Raw genomic sequence first — 18,376 nt, forward strand, 5'->3', positions numbered from 1 at the left:
TAAGCAAGGGGTCTCTGGAAAAGCTACAAATATTCTTAACCACTGAGCCATCTCACCAGACACAGGATTCTTTTACCTGTACCTTTCAACCCAATGATTCTTTTAAACACCATGATCGTCAAAGCATAAATACTTAAGACAGACTAAACACAGGTAAATCTTAAGATGCTAAAGGACACAAAGGTTTACACAGACAAGACCAACAAACTTTGGAGACCTGCTATACGACAGGCGAGCATAATTGATAATAACGCATAGCAGACTAGAAAATTGCCAGGAGTAGATTTAAAATGTTCTTATCACAGAAAGACAGCTATCTGTGGTGGCAGATATGCTAATTAGCTTGATCAACTCATTGCACGGTGTGTGCATATATCAAAACTTCATGTGCACATAAAGTAAATGAAGGAAGGAAGGTAGACAGATGACAGACAGGCAGACAGATTGATGGCAGATAAAGACTTGATGTTTTCCTAGTGTCTCTGCATTCTTTGGAGGTTAGAGACGTTGTTGAGAAAGAATGATTTTTTTTTTTTAACTCTGGGATTTCCCCCTTCCCTGCCCTTTCTGGGGTTTCAAACACTTTTCCTTGGTCACAGATACTGAGAATTCTAAATATCAGACCTAAGTATGAGTTTCAGGAGAGACCCAAACACTGTGGCACTGGGAATAACTTTAACAAGTTCTGTAATCCTTAACGATTCTCCTGAGTGCTCACTGTGTGTAGCCTGGGCTTCTTCAATTGGTGCTGGCCTGGTTTTCTTCCCCTCCTCTACTGCTATCTGCTGGTTATAGATAGGCAATGCCAGTTTCCAGAACGGGCCATGTGACCCAGCATGTATATTACATGTGAGTGCATGCATGTTGTGTGTGTGTGTGTGTGTACCCATGCCTGTGTAAGTTTACAGGATTGTGAGTGCATGTGGATGCTTTTGAGACAGTCTCTGATTGAACTTAGAATTCATTGAGTGGGTAAGCAAGCTGGCCAGCGAGCCCTAAGGCTCTGTCTCCTTGGCACTAGGATTACAGCCTTGTACTTCTGAACCCAGGGCTTCTTTTAAATGAGGGCCGTGGATCCAAACTCGGGTCCTCGAGATTGTGCTGCAAGAGCATTACCAACGGAACAGTCTCTGTGGCCTCTGAGTAATTCCATGTCTGAGGTAGGACTCTGCAAAGTGACTGTCAACCTTGGCTGTGTGTGAGGCACATATGGGACACTGCAAATGTTGATGGTTAAGGACCCCTCTGGAGATCGGATTTGTTTTGTCCTGAGGAGGGTCACTGGTATTATTCTGAGAAGCTTGTGAAAGAATTCTAACATGCAGCTAGGCTTAAGACCCCCCCCCCCCCCGATCTCACCAATCAAGTCTCAGTAGAACACACATTGTGTTGGTATATGTAACTGGGAAAAATCTGCATTCAATTTTTTCCATATCTAAACCGGGACTCCAACTCATTCCATGCCCTTTATACAATCCATTTCAACTCTATGCGATTTTTATGGCTTAAGAAAAGAATGGAATCAATTGTTTTCTCTGCACGCTTTCAGGATTTTCCTCAAGACTAAACCAGGAATCCAGCCTAAATTAAGCCAATGCTATTATTCTATCACATTTCATATTGTATAAACAAATTCTAAAAATAAAATGAACTATAAAGATTTATAACACAAAAGGTAGGTTTTCACATTAATGTTCTTTCTTTCTTTCTTTCTTTCTTTCTTTCTTTCTTTCTTTCTTTCTTTCTTTTTTTTTTTTCCCCGAGATGGGGTTTCTCTGTGTAGTCTTGGCTGTCCTGGAACTCACTCTGTAAACCAGGCTGACCTTGAACTCAGAAATCCACCTGCCTCTGCCTCCCAAGTGCAAGGATTAAAGGCGTGCGCCACCACTCTCCGCCACATTAATGTTCTTATAAACTTAGCATTCCTTCGCCATGAGTTCTAACAGACTCAAACACCAGATGCTTGCTTTCTTAGCAGGTAAAATGAAAAGGCAATTTATTTGAGATTTGATTTTGGTCCAGTCATGTGGAAAACAGAAAATGCTAAGAATAAGCCGGGTGTGGTGGCACACACCTTTAACCCCAGCACTTGGGAGGCAGAGGCAGGTGGATTTCTGAGTTCGAGGCCAGCCTGGTCTACAGAGTGAGTGCCAGGACAGCCAGGGCTACACAGAGAAACCCTATGTCAAAAAATCAATATATATGTATATATATATATATATAAGCTTTACACACACATGCACATACACACACACTCACACACGGGCTTCACTGTGTGTAAATTATATGCATTTCATATACAGTATTACAACTGAGTAGGAAAGGGCTTATTTTCTTGGAAGTGAGTTTTAAAAGATGTTTCAAAGAACATCAATTAAAAGGGGTAAGCATTCATTCAGTTTTACCAAGAGATTTCCCACAAGTCTGGGGGTCAAGAGGCTTACCCTGACCCTGGCAAATGCCAATCAAATGAACATGTGATATGCTTATTCTTGGGATTGTTGGCACGTTTCTTGTCCTGCTGACAGACATCTTTTCATCAACAGATGTATCTGTGAGGTTCTGGCTCTGTGACTTGCTGGAGTCCCTCGTGTTAAGGAAACTGTGCTCTTTATTGGGAAAAAAAAATCCAAATCAAATCTCACCAAAAGCCAAAGCAAATAAGCAGAAGAGGAACCTAGTGCCGGTATCGCCATTGCTGTGTTTGTTGGTGTTCTTATTGTGGTGGTGGTGGCTGTAGTGGTTGCTGTTATTGTAGTATTTGTTGTGGTGGTGGTAGTCATGGTGGTGGCTGTAGTGGTTGTCGTTGTTGATTTTGCCTCTTCTTTTGAATTTGAAAAATGTTATAAACACATACACACAAATCTACATGCTTGCTAAGAAGTAATGGTTTTCTCAGTGTTATGTGTGATGAGGGGGGCATTGTTGCTTTCTATTGAGGAAACAAAAGCCCACCCTTTTAAATAATGAATATAATCCATTCCTTGAGTGGATAGATCTAAAATTTACTGACCTAAAAAAAGATTCCTCATAAATGCAGCTCTTACAGAAAAGAAGAAATGTGTTCTTCAAAAAATTTAAAACGGAAGTACCAAACAACCTAGCCATCTTGGGGCTGGGCACACAGCCAAGAGAAAGTAGGTCACTGTGTCACGGAGACGTCTGTGTGTCCATGTGCATCAGCAGCCAAGAAATGGAAGTTCCTAACCGCCCATCAGTTGGTGAATGTGTAAAGAAAAGGTGGTACAAAATTAGATACTCATTCAGCTACACAAAAGAATGAAATTGTTTGTGGCAACATGGGTAGAATTGGAGACCATTGTGTTCAATGAAGCAGACTAGGTGCAGAAAGACAGATGCTGCACTGTCTTAGTGAGGGTTTTACTGCTGTGAACAGACACCATGACGAAGGCAACTCTTATAAGCACAACATTAATTGGGGCTGGCTTACAGGTTCAGAGGTTCAGTCCATTATCATCAAGGTGGGAGCAAGGCAGCATCCAGGCATGCATGGTGCAGGAGGAGCTGAGAGTTCTACATCTTCATCTGAAGGCAGCTAGCAGAAGGCTGACTTCCAGGCAGCTAGGATGAGGGTCTTAAAGCCCACACCCATGGTGACACACCTAACTCCAATAAGGCCACAGGTACTCCAACAAGGCCACGCCTATTCCAACATTGGGCCACACCTTCTAATAGTGCCACTCCCTGGGCCGAGCACATACAAACTATCACATGCACTTTCTCTATCATGGAAAATCTACAAAAGCAGACTTCATGGAAGTTGAGAGTAGATTGGTGATTATAAGACATTGGGAAAGAGGAGGGGAGTGAGGGGGAGGGGGAAGAGAGAGGACAGGGCTGGGGAGAGGATGGGAAAGGAGGGGAAGGAGAGGGGGAGGAGAGGGCGGGGAGAAGAAGTAGGGGAGGGGGGCTTACGAATGAGTTCCTGCCTACAGTCAGGTAAGAATAGGAAACTCCTGGGTACTGTGTATTGAACATTCAAACAGCTAGAAGAAAGGGTTTTGAAACATAACAAAGCCACAAAGAATTGATAAATGTTTGAGAACATAAGTACATTGATTTAAATGCTATTCAAGACATACAATGTATTGACCATTACCTGGCTCCTTATTAGTATGTACAGCTATATATGTTTGTGTGTTAACTAAAAACCCAAACACAAAGAAATGTGAAAAAGAAGCAGCTCACGTTCATTTTCTTTCATTCTGAACGCCCAATTTCAAGTCAGAACACGCTGTGTATGCATTCATTTCCATGGCTCAAGAAATGCGTTGCAAAACTAGAGAGATGTGGTCTTGAAATAATTTGCACACGCCCCCACTTGCTTGGTCTCCTGGCCTTGTTTGATCTAGAAGATTAAATTATTGTCCTGTGAAATTAGAAATATTGTAATGTTGGATTTAACCAACATTCCAGTTGTGATCATTCAGAATAGAGCTGGGGAGGGATGACGTGGTTTAAATTTTTTTTTCTCTGTTAAAATTATTTTGTAGATGGAAGGAAATCATTTTAATGCCCTCTGATCCTGAAGAGAGAACACCTGGTACACAATTCAGGCAAAAAGGCACGACTTAAATGCACTGTGCACCTGGATTCTATTTAAGACTAAGCAGGATTACTCACAGAGACCCAGTGTACTGAATTTAAGTAGCACCAAATTGTTTGAGAGGGAGAGCTAAATTTGGAGAGCAGGATTAAAGCTGAGAGAGAGAGAGAGAGAGAGAGAGAGAGAGAGAGAGAGAGAGAGAGAGAGAGAGAGAGAGAGAGAGAGAGAGAGAGAAAATGCCTACATCTACAGTCACCCAGGAGGACTGGACTAAGTCTAAATGTTGGCTTGCTGGTCACCAGAATCTCAAAAGGTTGAACTCATTGGTGACATCACCCTCTCGGTCATTCTTCTCATAAGTGTCATTCTCTGAAGAATTCCCCCAGTGTCTTGCCTTTTCCAAGTCATGCACTTTAATTATTCCAACGTTAAATTCCGGAGCGGCTGACATCCGAAAGACGTTGCTAGGGAGTGTCTAATCCATTCCAATTACCTTGCAGACATGAAGCAAAATTATGAAGTGAAAAATATTTGGGGCCTTTATAAGAGTTACACATATGGGACTGCTATTTCTCGGGACAAAAAAAAAACACAAGATATTCAAGAGATTGCATTTGTCTGAAAATGAAAGCCAAGATTATCCTGGCAAGAGGCACCATAGCTCGGGAAGACTCCAGAGCTCAGAGACAACAGCAAATTCTCAAAAGGTTATGATGTTGTCTGTCGCTTAAATGCATTTAGATTTTGTTTTGTTTTGTGATCAGGTCTCATTTAGTTCAGGCTAGCCTCAAACTTGCTATGTAGCCAAGGCTGGCCTTGAATCTCTGTTCCATTTTTCTCTCTCTTCTACGTGCTGGGATTATAGGCCCATGCCATCATGCCCTGCACATTTAAAATTTATGGATCATTAAAATTCCTGCATTTAACCCAGGGTACACTTGATCTTCATGTTAGTGCACGAATACTTTTTAAAATAATGATATGCTAAGCAGTATGCATGTTGTTGAAGAATTATTTTCAACTCAGAATAGGTCGCTCAATTAAAAATCCATTAAAAATTTGGCAGAGAACGTACTCTTGAGCAGAAATATGGAAAACAGATCTATTGTAATTCCTATGCAGTATTGATGATTTCCGACATAAGAGCTCCATGAGAGCAGAAATCTTGTTCCTTTCATCTGTTTCTGATTGCTCTTGTGTTCTGACAAGTACCCAGGAAGCAACGGGCAGTAGGGACAGGGTGGAGTGGATGGCTTTCCTCAGATATCAGAAGTCAGCAAACCCAAGGTATGAAGGCTTTATCCCGAATAAATAGGAGCTCTTAGTGCTTAAACTTTATTTCCAACTTGTGGTAGAGGTTGGGCATCAGTTTGGAAGTCTTAAAGGGACTTTTCAATGTGTTTTTTATTAGCGTGTGGGTGTTTTATTATTAGTGTGTGCTGCCTGTGTGCACTGTATGTGTACAGGTGCCCGTGGCAGCCAGAAGCAGGTCCCAGGTCTCCTGGAGCTGGACCTACAGGAGGCTGTGAGTTCAGAGTCAGTACTAGGTACCAAACTCGGATCCCCTTCCAGAGCAGTGAGCATCCTAATCCACCGAGCCATCTCTCCAGCCCCCTAGGAAGGGACTTTAGTGTTGGATGCTGATTAGCGTTTTCTGAACCTTCAGCCTGCCAGAACTGATGATAGACAGGTGGGTCCTGTTTCTGTCTGTCTTCAGTGTGGCTTGTATATAGCAGGTACACAGATTTGCACTGGGAGCTGACAGCTTGAGTTTCTATTTTTTTTCTGGAACGCTGCACATCTGGACAAGAAAAGACATAAGGACGGAACAGATAGACATACTGTTTTTCAGTCCTGTTGCGATGATTAAGTTTGGTTTTATTTCCAGACCTGAGGGAAAAACATTTAGCATATGGAAAATTTCTGGGCAATTCCTCCCAGCCTCCAGACATTTTCAAATGAAGCATTATCTGCATAATTTCTTGTATAGGTTTATGCTAGTTTTATGTATGCTCTATCAAGAAACTCTACCTGCTGAGCGTTTAATACCAAGACAAGGCCTTCAAGGGCCCTGTAGGGTGGTTACCAGCCAAACTTGCACCAGACTGGCACCTCATAGACAGGGACGCAAACCACAGGGCTGAGTTCTCATAGGAGGGCAGCAGAGAGAGTTGGCAGTCAGGGGGAGAGGCCAGTGCAGGGAGTGTCCGTCCAGATTTCTCACCGCCCCTTCCTCAAACACACTTTTCAGAGTTCCGACTTTCAGCTCTTTCTTTCCAAGCAGGGCTCTTCATAGCTAGAGCCTTGGGGTACAGAATTCCCCTATTTAAGAAGATGTGTGCCTTTGCTGAATACAGTGTATGTAGTTTGATTCCCACTATACCACACATCTGAGGACCCAGCTCCCAACTCGGATGAGCCACATAGGGTCGGATGAGCCTAGCCTTGAAGGTACATTTATGCTTTACAATCGGGTGACATCTTGACTATTTGCCATTCCTGATAAGTAGGAGTAGGTGTGGATGTGCCAAGAAGTGGCAGTTGGGCTAAAAAGTGGCCACACAAGCATGCGAACTGAGGTCACATCTCTGGAACCCACGGAAAGCCAGGTGGGTGGGACACATGTGTCTGTAATGCTGGTGCTTTTCTGGTCAGACAAGAGGTGGGCCAAGAGAAGCCTGGGCAGCTTGCAGTCCAGCTAGCCTGGAATACACAGCAGCAGACAGGAGACCCAGCCTCTAACAAGGCAGATGGCGAGGACAACACCCAAGGTTTCCTTCTGACCACCAAATGAACACCATAGCACATAAACATCTACCATTACATACACAAATGCATGAGCACACGTGCACACGCACATACACACACACATACACACATACATATACACTCACACTCACACACATACATACATACACACATACATACACACACACACTCACACACATACACACACAATACACACATACACACACTCACACACATACACACACTCACACACATACACACACACTCATACATATACATACACACACATACACACACTCACACACATACACACACACTCATACATATACATACTCACACACACATACACACATACTCACACAAACATACACACATACACACAAACATACACACATAACACACACACAAACATACACACACACATACAGTGTAGTGGTCATTAGGAAGGAGGACTCTTTTTAACTTAAAGGAGCCAGGGATGAAAGCGGCTTAGAAGGACCCTTGATCACCTCCACACCGCTGAAGCCATAGCCAGAGCATTTGACTGTCCCATGTCACGGAGGGCAGTGTGGTGTTTAGATCATGTAGATTCTCCATTAGCGATCTAGCTTTCAGTTCTTGAGTTGCTTAGAGGCAGAAGGATGACCTAATGACAAAGTAATCCCAAAGCCTTTCTCCTAAAACATTTTTGATGGAATAATGGATAACATTGTCTCACTAAAGTGCTTAAAGAGATCGGCAAGGGATTAAAAACCCGAGAGAAAGAAGCAGGGGGGAAATATCAATAAGTACATGAGAAGACGAATCCACAAGAGCAACTGAATTTGGAACTGTGTGAATGAAATTAAAATAAAATTTCACTCTAAAGCAAAAAACAAAAACAAAAACAAAAACAAACAAACAAACAAACAAACAAAAACCCAACTGGAACCATCTTTTCCCAAAGACCCCGGGAAACCCATTCCTGGAAACATGACGCGCAGGTCCTCTCTCCTGGCTTCCATCTGTCAGTTGAATTAAGGAAACCAACCTTCCTGTTCACTCACAACTCCTCATCTTCTTCTTTCCCACGTGTAACAATAGGTAGAGTTGGTGATTTTAAAAGTTATTAGATATTAACCCAGAAAGAGGAAGAAAAGATAAGCTTCCAAGAGGAAAAGTAGACTCCGGAAACCACCTTGAGTTTATGCTGGCATCAGAGAAAAAGAAAGAAAGTGTGGCCTCTACTGAGCTGCCTGCACGAATGAAAAAACTGTGGTCACTCTCCCAAAAGGACTGAGCACAGGAGACAGATCTGTTCTTCTGGGGACTGGGGATGGGGGTGGGGGGACAGTGGGGGGGGCAAGCTTTCCAAGCTGGGGGTGGGGTGGGGGAGCAGCCTTGAGATACTTCCTCTCAGGGCTCAGCTAGCCCTGCTGGCTTGCTTTGCCTTCAGAGGACCCTTAGGTCAGTTGCCAGCACCTGTATCAGGCGGCTCACCACTTCCTTTCATGACGTAATTTCTTAGTTGCTTAGTTGACATGAGTGTCGGGTCAGTGAGGCTCTCAAAGGCTACTTCACCAAACAGTGCTTGATGTCAGCAGGCGAGTGAGAGGGGTTGACTCTGTGGCCTGAACACAATGACCCAACCTCTGACCTCTCTCGTCTTTGTTTTTTCTCTCCTATAAAATGGTGTTGATATTACTTACCATGAAAATCACAAGAAGATGAAAGGAAAGGAAATTTGATTTTTCCCCCCTAGTCCAGCAGGTGCTTGCAAAGACCCCTTGCAGCCTCTTATCCCTAGAGGCGCTGAGCCATACAGCTTCAAGAACCCTTCTGTCTGTGTGACTGAACTAACAGAAGACCTGCTGTGAACTGTGTGTACCAGAGTACTTCCTGCTAATGATGCTGCACTGTGGAATTTGTGGCGTCCTTTCCACTTTAGCTTGATAGGCAGCTATTATCATTCTTAGCATGCTTCAAGCGTCTTCAATATAAAGTTGCCAAAATGTGTTTTTCCAAGGCACAAAGGACCTACAGATTTGCTTGGGGTAACAGATGCAGTTAACCCTCCATGAATAAGGGTTCCGTACCTGTGCAACTTCGGATTGAAAATATTTGGGGGGGGGAACTATGTTTGTATGGAACACATGCAATTTTTTCATATCACTATTCTCTAACAAGACAGTGTAACTATTCACTCCGCATTGACACTGAATTTAGTATTATAATGACCTAGAGGAGATTCAAAACATATGTGTGTGGGCTATATGTAAATGCCGCATTGTTCTATAAAAAGGGACTTGCGTGTCTTGGACTTGGGTGTTTCCTGGGAATCCTGGATCAAGTCCACATGGAGGAGAGGCATAGAAACATAGATGGGGCAATCAGCTCTGCCTGGACAGGGAAGCGTGACGTCTGAGCTGGACTCGTGAGTTCGGTGTTTGCCAAATAAACGAATCCTGAGTTGAAAATGTTCTCAGCGTGGCAGGGATGTTCCCATTGCTTTTCATGTCTGTGACAGAGAGTTCTCGAGTTCTCTGTGGCCCTGTACTCTTGAACCCGGCAAGCTGGGAGAGAAGGATTGCAGGAAAGAGGTTGTAAGTATGCAAATTCCTTGGTGATCATAAGTAACGTGTGAATCTCTAACAGCCAACATGAGCTCTACTAAGGAGGCCTCGTCCTCTGACTAATGGCGACGTTAGTATCAGGCCTGTGTATACAGCACAGCAACTGTAGATCTCATCAAATGTTCACAACACTAATAAATCCTCAGGCCCGCTCCAGCAGGGCTTATGTAAGCTGGGAGGAATTTTGGCAGAGTCCCTCGCAGTTTCACACACTTTGTTTGGAAGTGTGAGATATTAATTACAGAAAAAAAAAAAAAAACTAGATGGCAGCGTTCATCCCTGCGACAGCATCAAGCCAACCCTCTGCAACTATGGAGACCAGTCTCTTCCTGACACTCCCCAGCCCTTGCCTCAGAGCCTCCCCTTCTCCAGAGCTCATGCCAGGGCTTCTGGTTTCTTGGGGAGAACTCTGAGATCTTCTAAATACTGTGTGGTAACTGTGTGGTAAGATAGTAAGACTGGAAGATAGCGTATGAGAATTGATTGGCCAGTTACCTCCCCTTAGGGTCCAGGAAAATCCTAGTGGTCATAACTGTGCAAAGGTGAAGTCACAGGTCTCTCAGCAGCTCCTAGAGCAGAGAGGTTCTCAGCCTGTGGGTCGTGACCCCTTGGGGGGGGGGCGTCACACAGCAAATATCCTGCATCTCAGATACTTACATTAGAATTCATAACCGTAACAAACTTACAGCTATGAGGTAGCAATGAAAATAATTCTATGGTTGGGTGGGGGTCGCCACAGTATGCAGAACTGTAATAAAGGGTCAGAGCGGTAGGGAGGTTGAGAACTGCTGCTCTAGAGGATGGCGTCTGAGGAGACACTTGGGAACATCAGAGCTTTAGCCCAAGTCAACTGTGCCCAGCTTTGGAGGAGTGGAGGAATATGTTATCTCAGGAAGTGCTTTTGTGGTTTTTCATCTTTCTCTGTGATGTAGCTCTGTGCATCCTGCTTTCTAGACATTGAGGACTCTTTTGTCTGTGTGTCTGTGTGTGTGTGTGTGTGTTTCTGTCTGTCTGTGTCTGTATGTGTTGGTATGTGGAGGTATGCCTGTGTGTGACTGTGATTTATGTGTCTGTGTGTGTGTGTTGTGTGTGTGGTGCAGGTGTGTATGTATCTGTCTGTCTGTTTGTCTATGTGTCTCTGCATGTGCTTGTGTGTATATGTAGGTACAGGTGTGTGTATGAGTGTGTGTAGGCCAGGAGATAACCCTAGGTATCATTTAGCTTTTCTTCTTGGATTTTCAAGACAAGGTTTCTCTGGGTAGCCCTGGCTGTCCTGGAACTTGTTCTGTAGACCAGGCTGGCCTCGAACTCAGAGATCTGCCTGCCTCTGCCTTCTGAATGGTGGAATTAAAGGTGTTCGACACTACCACTATGCCCGTTGGCCATTTGCCTTTTTAAAGACATCTCTTACTGACCTGGAGCTCACTAAGAGGCTCTGGAACTGGCTGGCCATCAAGTCCTGAGGATCTGCCTGTCCCCACCTACCCAGTGCTGAGATTGGGAAACAAGGCCATCACAGTCAGCATATGTTCTCACGTTTCTGGGGCTGGAGTTCAAGTCTTCATGCTTTCATGGAAGCTTGTGTGAGCTTGCTTCCCAGCCCTTTCCTGTCATCTTCAGCCATCCTTCAGCTCGAACTTAAGAGCCATTTGTACCTTTTTATAGAAAAATCTTCCCACCAGAAACCCTAGCTGATGGTGTTAATTTTAGTTTAAGATACAGTTCTTAATATTTAAGAACTATTGCCTACAAAGGAATAGATAATTAGATTAAGCAAGTAGCATACTGTCTTTTACCCAGGAATGCCCTTTCTAGGTCCCTTCAGAATGCTTGGGACATTCTCTGTCCCTCCAGTTAACTTTCCTGTGACTGCACTCTAGAATGCCAAGTAAATTCTACTCTTTCTCTAAGATATAAAACCCCTTTCTTGGGCTCTCCTCAAGTCTCCCTCCCTCCCTCCCCCGCCAATGAAGCTTTGCCAGAGCCACCCACAGTGGACTAGTCTTTAAGTATTGTGTTTCCAGCAGTGAATTTGATGGAGGACAGTTAGACATGTCTCCTGTTTACCTACTATCTGCCTTAACATACTTAAGGACAAGCTTTACAAAGTCAGGGTCCCCATTACTCCTCCCACCCTGAGGATAGTCTAACACATCTCATTGGAGATGTGGCAGTTGCCAACTCTACTGGTTGGTTTTGTGTGTCAACTTGACACAAGCTGGTGTTATCACAGAGAAAGGAGCTTCAGTTGAGAAAATGCCTCCATGAGATCCAGCTGTAAGGCATTTTCTCAATTAGTGATCAAGTGGAGAGGGCCCCTTGTGGGTGGGACCATCCCTGGGCTGATAGTCTTGGGTTCTGTAAGAGAGCAGGCTGAGCAAGCCAAGGGAAGCAAGGCAGTAAGTAACATCCCTCCATGGCCTCTCCATCAGCTCCTGCTTCCTGACCTGCTTGAGTTCTAGTCCTGATTCCTTTTAGTGATGAACAGCAATGTGGAAAATGTAAGCTGAATAAACCCTTTCTTCCCCAGTTTTCTTCTTGGCCATGATGTTTGTGCAGGAATAGAAACCCTGACTAAGACACCAACTAATTGACTCTCACACAGAACCAGGCTCATCTGAAGGGAGGAGTGTAAAACACATAAACTTGTCAGAAAAGGAGCCTTGGTAGAAATTCTCCTAGTTTTCAGAGTAAAATGTTTGAGTTTTTGTACTCTTCCTGGGTAAGGGGTCAGAAGATGAATGTGTAACTGAGACCAGAGGTGTGTAAAAATATCGAGCCTTTCTAGGCAAGCTTTGGGACGTGTGCTGCATGTCTGTCCCAGTCTACATTCCCTCTGCTTCATCACTGTGCAGCTTCCTCATCTATGGCTTGTCCACTGAGGAGACTCAGGCTGTGTCTCCAAGTCCAGTCTGCCTGGTTTGAGTTCCACCTCTGCTATGCTCTCCCCAGCCTTGAGTAAGTAAGCGACTCACTTCCCTGTGCTTCGGAGGCAGTCTTGACATCATAGAATCAGTGTAGGGTCTGGTACGGTGTCTGGATAGTGCCCTGTGTGCTGAAGGCACCCAGCACTGTGAGTCCTGATTACCACCTGTTGATCGTGGCCTCCTTCCTCTGGTGGCAGTGTGATGGTCTCTAATTTTTCTTGGAGTAGTTTTATCCTCAGTTGTATTACTGGTGCTCTCACCTATCATGTAAGAGAGAAGAGGCCAAGATTAAACACACAACAATACCAGTGCCCTGTCACCATCAAGGCAACTGAGCCCAAGTCAGCACCCCAGAACACCCCAAATTAAACACCAATAAATACATCTCATATATATACATATATATGTGTACATATATACACATATACATATATATGTGTTATATATATATGCATATATATATATATATATCCTCTCACACCATGCACTGTTGATTCTTAGTGTGTGTCTAGATATAATGAGCCCCACTATCTGGGGCTCATTATAAGCCCACCCTTAAACAAAGAAGAGCTAAGAATATCAGAAAAAGGTTAAATTTTGGAATGACAACGATTAACATCCTCTAAAAACTAGACTTAAGCTCTGTTGCTTCTCAAGTGACAGTGACGTTGGAGCCAACCCTGGTAGGAGAGTCAGTCTCTCCGTCTGGGGCAGTGGACCATGCCACCAGACAGAAAAACTGGTAAGGTTGTAGCAAGATCAGAACCCTGATCAATTTCATAATAGGGAATGGCAGGAATTGAAACTAGCTACTGAGCAGGTTCTTGTCCTGAAACACGTGACCATGACACCCCACTAAGAGGACCATAACAACCTGTCACATAGCATAAAAACCTACAGTATGGAGGGGCTGGAAGAGAATCTTCTGTAGGAGACGTAGGCGCAGCTCTGTATGATGAACCAGGTCCCCACCGCTCCCTGCCCGTTGGTCCTTGATGAAGGACCATGCCAATGAGATATCTAGACAGGCCCAAGTGTTTAGCCAATGAGCTTCCCTTCCTGCAAAAAAAAAAAAAAAAAAATGTATTTAACCTGTTTCACCATAAGTAAGTGGTAGGCATCCCCATCCTCCATGAATAAGACAGTTTGGACAAATAAAGGCCGTCTCCTTCCTCAAGGACCACTTGGTGGCGAGGGCTGGCTTGTCATACAGAGCTGTGCCTAAGTCTCCTGTAGAAGGTTCTCTTCAGCCCCTCCATGTTCCTGACACTCACTCGTAACTAAGCCAGATCCCTCTGGCCCCAGCCCTGGGCTTATCATGGCCTACAGGCTCCCATTCTCAACACCTCAAAGTCCCCAGCAGCAGCTGAGTGCTCAGGAATTTGAGAACCACAACAGTCATCTTAGCCCCCATCCCCCCTGCTGATCTCACCTGGAGAAACAAGGTCTGGGACCCCATGGTCAGCAGTTTGCTGCAGAGTTGTAGACCCTGTGACTTCCTGTTTTTCTAACAGCTCCCAATGTGTGCTCCTGATTCCCTAGAAACTTGCTAACTGTCGAGGAAACAACTTAAATGGAAAAGTCCTATAGCTTGGTTTTCAAATTAATTAATGAATGAATACCACAAAGAAACAGGATAAGAGAAAAGCCAATGGTTGTTACCAGAGTTATGGATGTGAACATTTCATTTGAAAACTTTCTCAAAACTGAATAATGTTTATGAATTAACACCCATTGTAGTAGATCTCTTCTCCCTTTAGCATGTGTTTTATCAAGCATTTTCTGTAAACAGTGCACTGTATTTATGAGCTGGGAATATGGTGGTGAATGAGATGAAATTGTTCTCCTCTTGGGACCTAAGATAGGAAAAGTTTGTCTAGTAGGACGTTCAATGATGATGGAAAAGGTCTGTTTCTGCGCTGTCTGGTGCCGTAGCCAGTTCCCATTGAAGGTTATCAAATACTCCAAGGGTGACCAACACACTTGAGATGGAATTTTACATTTATTTGATTGTAGCTAACTTAAAGCCAAATAGCACATGCGGCTGGTGGCTACTGCATCAGGCAGGTCAGTCCCAGGGTCAAGCATTGGGAGTGCAAGTTTTCCAGAACAATCTTGTTAGAGAAGGGTCCTAGGGTCATGTGATTATTAGACATCATTAACTCGAACATTTTACAGAGCTTTCTCATGAAAACACACGTGTGGCTCAGCCACAAACCCAACTGCAGCAAAGAAGCCTGATTTGATCCAGCCGAGTCTGAAAGCCCTGAGGCCTGTTTACCGCTCTATATTCTCTATTCTCGTCATCCCAAAGGAGAATCACTTGGCACAGCCCTGAAGAGAAAAGGGAGGGGGATGGTGGCAGAGCCACTATGACTCTCCATGTCTTCACTCCCTGCTGTGTATATGTACATACAGTACACACAAACATAGAACTGTGGTAACCCACTCTCCACACAGGCAAGAATGCAGAAACGTCAACGGCTTTGAGTATGATTACATGTACTCGGCTCTGCACACTCTCTCTCTGTGATTACACATACTCGGCCCTGCACACTCTCTGTCTATGATTACATGTACTCGGCCCTGCACACTCTCTCTCTGTGATTAGATGTACTTAGCCCTGCACATTCACTCTCTTACTAGATGTTCTTTGGAATGCATTTCGAATGGTTTGTATCCTCAGCAGGGAGAACCAAATGGAAACTTCAGATACCCCTGAGGTGTGTTCTGGAGATCCAAGGCACCTAGTAGGATGTGGAGAAGTGGTACTCCAACATTCCACTGAAAGGCCGTGAAGTGGGAAAGGTATGGGTTGAGGAACTGTGGGTCCAGCACGAAGCTTGGGTGAGGAGTTACATTACAGTAAGTCCATATTTCTGAGCTCTGGCTTCTTCCACAACCAGATTAAAGAGCCACATCCAACTCAGGCTTGTTCTAGTTTCCTTTCTGTCTCTTTCATAAAACACTTTGACCAACAGCTATTTAGGGGAGCAAATGGTTTACTTTAGCATATAGATCAAAGTCCATCATTGATGAAAGTCTGGGCAGAAAGTTAAAGCAGAAACCATGGAAGAACTGCTACTCGCTGGCTCACTCACAAGCTCATATTTTCTTACACAGTCCAGGATCACCTGCCTAGGGGATGGTGCTGCCCACAGTAGGCAGGGACTCCCACACCAATGAACAATTAAGATAATCCCTAAGGACATACCTACAAACCAACCTAGTCCCTGTTGTTGACTGTTCTCAAGTGACTCTAACCTATGTCAAGTTGACAGTTAAAGCTAACTAGGAAAAAGACAAAGATGAAACAGCCAAGCATGACTCCAAGCCATTCTAATTTTCTCCTTGCTGTTTAAGTAGAGAGGGCCATCTTTCCTAGGGACAACTGAACCAGGCTCTTTGCAGCATCAGCCATGGTCATCCACCTGGAATGGGGTCAATACAGACATTAGTGAAAAAGGTCACAGATGGAGTTTTGACTGTGCATCTGTCCATGGGTAGCAGAAGGAATGGGAATGATGCAGTTCACTTTGATGAAGTTGTATAACACAAGACACAACCTTTGCCAAGACTGGCCTGATGGCTTTTCCAGCCACCTCTCAGCAGGCTCTTGGGTTGTACTCTTATCTCAATGACAGATAAAGACAAACATCTCCATTCCTAGGTGTGGAGTTGTCCTGCTGTAACCACAGCAAAGGACTGCCATTGAGCCACAGGGTGTGTAGCTGCTTCCAGCTCTAGGAAAGGGGTGGCACAGAGGAAATGAGATCAGACGGACTTTGAGGAACAGCACAGAGAATGGTGAAATGGTGGCTTTTCCTGTCCATCTCAGTCACCAGCAACACATACCTAAGCCCAGTCAAGAAGGTTATGTCCTCCAGGAGAGGTTGTGTTGCTCTCCACAGAGGAGGAATGCCGCAGACCCTCTGGGCCCCTGTGCCTGCGTGGAAAAGAGTCTCTAGAGTAGGTGGGCAAAGCTTAGGTGGAGTGACAAACAGACACACACACACACACACACACACACACAAAAAGAGAGGTGTTGGATCTGAATGTAATTTTCTGGTTGAGCCTCAGACTTTTATAATACAGAGTAACAGAATAGGGCACATTGAAGTTTTCCAGGTGCAAGAGGGGTGACTTCAAAAGGAACCAGATAAATGTTTACTCTAGAGATTATCACCCTGTCTAGGATCAGCCTAATGCCAGGCAAGAAATTTACACTTCAGTGTTAATAGCACCAGGGGGTAATTAACTCTTGACAGGCTTCAAGAATAATGTAATGTCACTGACCCCGAAATTCTCTAGGCCTTGTTAATTCTTATCTAGTTTGGAGAATTTCCATTATCAGGATAGTATATCAACTTGCTCTTGCATGGAATGTAGTTTGTAGTAAATATTTCTATCTCAGTGAGACTTTTAGTCTCTTTCTGCTTTAATGGCTGTGATTTATTGTTTTATTGTAGTGCTTAATTAGTTACTGAATAGGTTAAGCTTCTTGCTGCTATCTGGGATCTTGGAACACTGGGAGAGGCTTTAGCTAATTCAGAATACAATCTTAAAAGGCATTTACAATAAGGTAATACTAAATAGAGAGCACGCGGATCCATACACTAGACTAACGCTGGAGTGAAAATTTAATTTTATGGGTTAGGGGAAACGCCAAACCCCAGGAGGGAATTTTCGTGGAACTCTTTTCCTCGTGGGCAGCTTCCAGGCTTTCGCCTGTCAAACTGACCTAACTGGAGAGCTGGCTTTTGTCAGACCCCAGGAGGAGAGCCTCCTTGAAATTCTTTTCCTCGTGAACAGCTTTTGGGCATTTCTGCCTGACAGGCTGACTCCACTGGAGTGCTGTGGCAGAGGAAGCAAGGGGAGAAGCAGAGCTGTTTTCCTCAGGACCCGCTCTCTGTTGGAGGTGGGCAGAGCGATGATCATTTGCTTCCTTCAGCATTACTGAAAACTAACTTGATCCTCTTCAAGGAGCACAAGTTCTTCACCGAGCCCCTGGGATGATTCACCAAGGAACTGTGTTCCTTGGTCAAATCCCTCAGGAGTGCATTAGGATGCAGATTCCAGACGCCTACCCCAGAGCTGCCATATTGGAATTTGGGGTTGGAAGTTTGCCCAGCAATTTCATTTTGAGAAGCAAACATTTTGAATAGGAGAAGCACCCAAAGCATGGTCCTGACAACAAGACCTCCCCCTTCTCATTCTGTGGCAGGAGGGAGGGTCTGGGCTTGAGGGAGGGTGGCAGGCTGATCACGTGCTGGGAAGGACCTACAGTCATGTTTATCTGTCTCAGCGATGCTGTGAGTGAGTGGATGGTCAACTCTAGGTCCTTAGATTCCTCCTTGCCTCCCTGAAGGCACAGAAAGAGCAGGGGATACGTGGATTTCAGAGTCCATGAATCCATGCCCACAGGATACTGGATTCCAGCAGTTTTGCCTTGATGCTTATGTATTTCCTCACTGAAGTGGCTTGATTTCTTATTTATGAGATTTGAAACAGCCGTACATGCA

This window comes from Mus caroli, unplaced genomic scaffold, assembly GCF_978045245.1.
Source record: "Mus caroli unplaced genomic scaffold, Mus_caroli_1 scaffold_20, whole genome shotgun sequence".
NCBI classification, from domain to species: domain Eukaryota; kingdom Metazoa; phylum Chordata; class Mammalia; order Rodentia; family Muridae; genus Mus; species Mus caroli.